General features: G+C 33.1%; 1 long non-coding RNA gene across 1 annotated transcript; it reads left to right on the forward strand.

Annotated features, from left to right (window-relative positions):
• The first annotated feature begins 3,959 nt into the window (after positions 1 to 3,959).
• LOC146906825 (uncharacterized) lies at positions 3,960 to 5,053 on the forward strand. The gene is made up of 2 exons (XR_015020068.1): positions 3,960 to 4,088; positions 4,535 to 5,053. It is a non-coding gene; the product is annotated as an uncharacterized LOC146906825 (long non-coding RNA).
• Positions 5,054 to 6,208: the final 1,155 nt, after the last annotated feature.

The raw sequence follows: 6,208 nt of genomic DNA on the forward strand, positions 1-6,208 counted from the left end.
GATTCTGAATGCAGTGGAATACATAACACAAAGATAATGGATATATATAGCGAGAGAGAGCATACACAAGAAATTTATACTGGTTCCTCCCACAACAGATGAGTAGTCCACTCCCCTTGCACTTCCAAGGGATTTCACTATATTCTCACTAGATTATAATTTCTCAAGGACTCTTCGAAGAGAGTTTCCAATGCTCAAGCACACTTGCAAGAGACTTCTAACACTCAAGGTCACTACCAAGAGACTTCCACTTCTCAAGCACAGAGACAAGAGACATCCAATGCTTAAGGGCAACCCCAATAGACTTCTAGTTCTTAAGACACTTCTGGTGCTGAAGGATTCTCCAAGGGACTTATGATGTTCAAGTTTCATAAGAAAGAGAATTCTATTTGTTTACAACAAATATAAACAAACTTGTTCTTACACTGGATAAACAATGGTTGGTGTTAACTGAACAATCTTTGAACTGACTCTTTAAGACTTATAGGATTTCTTATATAGGTAGGGATTTGAGAGACGTTACAGAAGAGTTCCAACGCATAAAGAGTCGTTGAGAAGTTTCAATTCAAGGACGTTGAGCCATTGTCGGATATGGATAATTTTGTTGGATAGTCATTCGAAATTCGTTTGCTGAATCAGGAAGTATGTGTTCATTCTTCTTGCCTATGAAATCCTTTTTCTCTTTCTACATGTGGTCAGAAGAAGACAAAATTGTGCTCAGATACTTTGATGTGGACAACTATAGAAGATGGCAAAACTAAAGTGGAATATGGGTCCCTCAGGTGCTTTTGAAGTCTAAAGGTCTTCAAAGTCTGATGGGGTCTTCTGTGTCCGGCTAGGTCTTCTGAGTCTAATGGTTTCTACAGAGTCTGATGATCTCTTCAGCTACTAAGAGGCGTCCCTTTTTTCTGATCCAATGTGTTGACTTCTGGTTGACCTTTCTTCAGATCTTCTACCATACATAGTCTTTGAGCTTCTCTTTTGCTTCTGATGTTATAGTACATGTTCAATACTTGATGGATATATTCTATGTCCAATTGTTCTTAAATACTTTGTCATCATCAAAACCTTAGAGGAATTGTACAAGACCCTTCTTGTTCCAACAATGTTCACCATAAGTGAATTGGCAAATGTTTATCATTTATTTTTAAGAGACATATTCACCTGAAGTGAACTTTTTCAAGAACATTTTCATACTTGATTAAATTTAGTAGCACATGACATGCTCAAATTATGTGAAACATGTGTTACAGTTTATTTGTTTGGCTCACTTGATAATGATGATTATATGAAAATCCCTGAAATATTTCATGTAGATTAGAAATATAAAGGTCCTTACTATATTTTTTCGACAATTTTGTCTCGATAAAAATAAAAAGGTGAAATTAATCATTATTTTTTAATTTCTTTATGATAAGAATAAATAAAAACTATAGTTTGTTGAATTTTAAACGACCAAACTGCTACGACTACCAAATGTGCACACAAATATGAAGTTGTCTCCATCCCACGGTACATTTTTTTACTGATCCTGCACCATATCGTTGCCTTGTGGGTCATCTTATTTATAGCTACACCCTTGATGTCGCCTACCCTGTGAATATTTTGGCTCAATTCATGCATGCTCTCTATCCAAATGTAACGCCCACACTAAACGTATCTATAAAATTTAGTATGTGCATTATCTTTAGTACTGGATACATTAAGAACTTTGAATGAATATTTTATACAACAATACGCGTTCGTAGTATCCTGTAGCGGGTACGAACGAGCACTTGCTGATTATCCATCCGACTACAAGCTTGCTAAATGCTGCTAAACCAACCTGCTGATCTGAAACAAACAAGGATTGGGATGAGACATAATGTCTCAGTGAGTTCTACCTAATCCTAGGCTATAGGTAACCTTGGGGGAAACCTATGGTCACCACATGTCTACAATACAACCTTTCGGTTGATTATACGTGTGTCGAACATGTTTACCTTGACGGTCGTGCATACTAAATCTGTCGTAGGGTTCTTCTTAACTTAGCTTACAAGTCTCGACATACATTATACGTGTCATGATGGTTAAGGGAACCTAAGACCGCTATATCAAGATATGTTAAACGCATCAAGGCCTGAACATAACTTATTCGTGACAAGATCATAAACCAGACGATCGGGGAGATCCTAAGATCGTCAACGGTATAACTTCATAGTCTTATCTTGATACATAAGCTTACACATGTCTCATAACATATCACAATCGTAATCATATCATGTTCATTCATTATGTTAGAGGTTAGCATGTAACAAACAACATTATCTTGGTTCATTTTATGGAATGTATCGGATGGAGTAACCCCGAGTACAATCCCTTACTTTACCGGTGAATTCCTAGCTAAGGTACATCAGACTCTCTCAGTGTCGTGCGGGACTACCTTGCGGAGCGTGTCCCATTCCCCTGACGTGCACCTCTTGTATCCCCCTGGCATGGATAGCAAGAGACACGACACCTACATAATCATGTTCATAATCATATACATATCATATTCATGTTACACTAGAGGCGTGCTATCTTACATGAATGATCACCACGAGTCCGTGATCTACTCGTATAGCGGTGAGTCATTGCTTGCTTGTTCTTAGTCATACATGCTTATACCTAATGTACTTAGGTGATAAGATAACTTTCTAGTTCTCGACGATCTACATCGTGGCTCTATGATTCTCCCACTCTTAGATTCATCGCTACCCGAAAGCAAGCTCATTAAACTCTCATGGGCCATTCTTGTTGTTTATGCTAATAATGTCCATGATTTTCATTTTGAGAATCGATCGATGTAATGTGCACTGCTAAGATGTTGTTTAGGGGTTATAAGGTTGGAAATCATCGAAAGAAAAGCCTCAGACTGCACCATAGGCCCTTAGATGATCCAACAAGCCAATGGAAAGGTGAGGAAGGCAGAGCCTACTCGCCATTGGCGAGTTTCTTCGAGTCCTGAAGTGCAGAATTCGAGTTTTGACCCCAAATTTTTCAAACTTGGTCCTGCAATGCACAATACACTCCCAGAGACTCATATAAACAGTATAAATCATTTGCATGTCAAAATCAGCATAACTGACATTACCTGATAAAACATCCCCCGTCATACTTGAATTCCATGAACATTTGTCCCATATACGTTCGACTGGTATTATTCCAATAACTGACAAGTGGGATATTACATTAACCTACACCTCCCATCTTGAGGAGTAGTGTTATCACAAACAATTCATTCAAATCAAGAAGACAATAATATATTTTCATTGGAATCTAACATTAGTTCGGGCCAATGGGTTCATAACATCTCCGATATTATATATAAGGAAAATAACCTTTTCAGCTCTTTTGGGCTGACGTTTTCTCTTTCTAAAAATGTCTTCAATTTTCAATACAAGTAACGCATGTAACAAATAGATTAGAATAAATTTAAATATAAAAAAATGTAACAAATATGATATGGTTATATATATATATATATATATATATATATATATATATATATATATATATGTCTTGTTTTTATTTCCTTTATCATTTTAAAAAAGTAACAAACTAGATTAGTATATTTATACCTACTTTTTCATTATCCCAATTATACCCTTAAACAACTTTTTCTATAATAAAAATTGTTGTTGGTGTAATTAAAAAAAATATTTAGATTATATTTTTTGTTATATCATTGGTGTCATTGAAATAGATAATCATGATCAGTTTAGTTTGTTATAACTTTTTTTTTTTGAGGGATAGTTTGTTATAACTTGAAAGCAACAAACATTTATATTTTTAGTTTTAATCAAAAACAAAAATTTAATAACAAAAACATTTATATTTTTGGTTCGGTTTATACTCCGTAAATAAAGATTTGTTGGGTTTATCCATTAGTTTTAGGCTTTTCTTGTTAGCGTTACCTATTATTTTTCTCTATAAAAGTAAAAAATCTTTGTTCAATTCCACATAAGTGAAACCCTTACTTTTCACTGATTATCGCATCTCTCTGATTTTGTTTCATCCAAGTGAACTGCTCTCACTCCAACACTGTTTCCAACAATCGCTTCTTTTTTGTATGTTGTTTTCTCTTTTCTCTATTCTTAAATTTTCAATGTTTTTCTATCTTGTTTTTGTTTTTTTTAATGCAACATCAAAGATTAACAGCTTTCGATATAGGTTACAATCTTATTTTGTTACGTAGCAAACAATTTTTCATATTTTCTTTTTGAAGGTTTTTCTATATTAAAACTTAATGAGATATAGGTTGCAAGAAACTATAATTTTTGTTTTAATTCATAACTTTGGCTACTTACATGTGTTAGATGTTGAGTTTTGATTTGAATCCTGGAAAACATAGTCACATGGATTAATTAGCTTTCTTAAAGAGATATGGCTGTTTCAATTTAGTGCTTTATCGTATTGTTTATTTATTTATTTTTTTTTTTTTCATTATTGGAAGAGTTAATATGCACTCTTTTATTTTCTTTTGTGTATCTTACTTTGACTGCTATTATTTCAGAACTAGCAAAATGCAGAATGCATCAACTGAAGGAGGAGAACGATTTTCGTATCAACTAAAGAAACATTTGTCGAAATCATTAGTCAAAAATGGTTTCATCTTAAGGAGGACTCGAAGTCATGAATTTGATACAGGAAGCAACCTATTTCTAGATTTCAAGAAGAAAGCTTCAATTCATGCTCAAAATCAAGGTGGAAAGGCAAACAGATGCAAAAAAAGTACAAATTCTAAGATGTGTTACTGTTTCCACGATTGTTACAGCAACTCATAAAGTTTGGGAGAGTTGCTTCTGCTGTATTTGGATCACATGATACATGATAGCATAATTCAACTATCCAAGCTGGAATCTTCTTAAGAAATTAGCATATTTGGTTTATATCAAATATGGAAATAGTTAATGCTGGTAGCTTTATTAGGATCAACTTGTAATTTTAACTTTGTACTATTTCTGTGTATTGGTTTGGTTTGAATTAAACTTGTGCCAAAGTTTAGTATGAAAGCAACGAGTTTTTAATCTGGCTGAGTAAAGTTTACATCTTAATTATAGCTCGTTAATCACTTGATTATTTTCTTTTAATATGAACTAATTAACAGTTACTTGCTTTCAATGAATAGTCAGTTTTTTATTTTCAATAGACTTTGCCAATAAGATAAAGTATTTAAGAGAATTACTATAAGAAATACTTCCACAAAGACATATTTATACATATGAAAAATGTCAAAAATGTACCATTAGTTTCTTTCCTGTTTTCTTTTGTAGGTGGATGGTATATCACTCGTAATTTGATCTTAAGAGTTACTGAAGCTTTTGAAATTCTTAAAAAACATTTTTAATTATAGTATTAGAAGCATTTGAAAATTCGTTCTTTTAATAATTGAAGGTGGTTTTTTGGAATCTATCAATATTTCTTCCCTGTTTGTTTAACTAGGTCCTTAATTAGGGGATTTATGAGGTGTTTGGATGAAAAGAAAGGGTCTTCTTACCAGTGGGAAGCTAAAAATATTTTCATGAGGTGGCCACATATAACTTGAATCAGACATTCATCAATGTATCCCTAACATAACTAAAGCAATAAAAATTAAAACACGTGAAGGGGAATCGAGAAATTAACCAATTAATGTGATAGTAGCAATCAAACCATTATCAAATAAAATTATATATGACCAAAACTAAAAACGAAAAAATAGAAAAACATAATCCATCATATATGTGCAAAAAAATCAAATCGAATCAACAACAACCACATGCACTATCTGAACAAAAAACTGATTGATAGAAAAATATTTGATGATCCAACGAGTTTCTTTAATCAAGGAAATACACTCGAAAAAGATGAAGAGGAGAGAGGATCCCCTTGTACTCAAAATCACTCGAGTGTAATTTCCTTGATTAAAAAAATTCAATGGATCAAGTTGCACCAATTCTCTCAGTAGTTGAACATATGTCGAAAAAGGAGAAGAGAAGAAAAAGATTTGAAGTTTCAACTGTTTTTTCGGTGTGTATAATGAACTATGTGAACTCTCTTTATTTATAGAGAAAGTTCACAACTAATAAACTTTGGGAACAAGTAATTCAAATATTACTTTGGGAACAAGTAATCCACGCATTAGATCTCGTACAAAAATATTACCAAAATATATCATATTGAGTACAAAAATTTATTATATTCAGTA

This window comes from Medicago sativa, chromosome 7 (genome assembly GCF_051527215.1).
Source record: "Medicago sativa cultivar Bolivia chromosome 7, Bolivia_mono, whole genome shotgun sequence".
In the NCBI taxonomy this organism is placed as follows: Eukaryota; Viridiplantae; Streptophyta; class Magnoliopsida; order Fabales; family Fabaceae; genus Medicago; species Medicago sativa.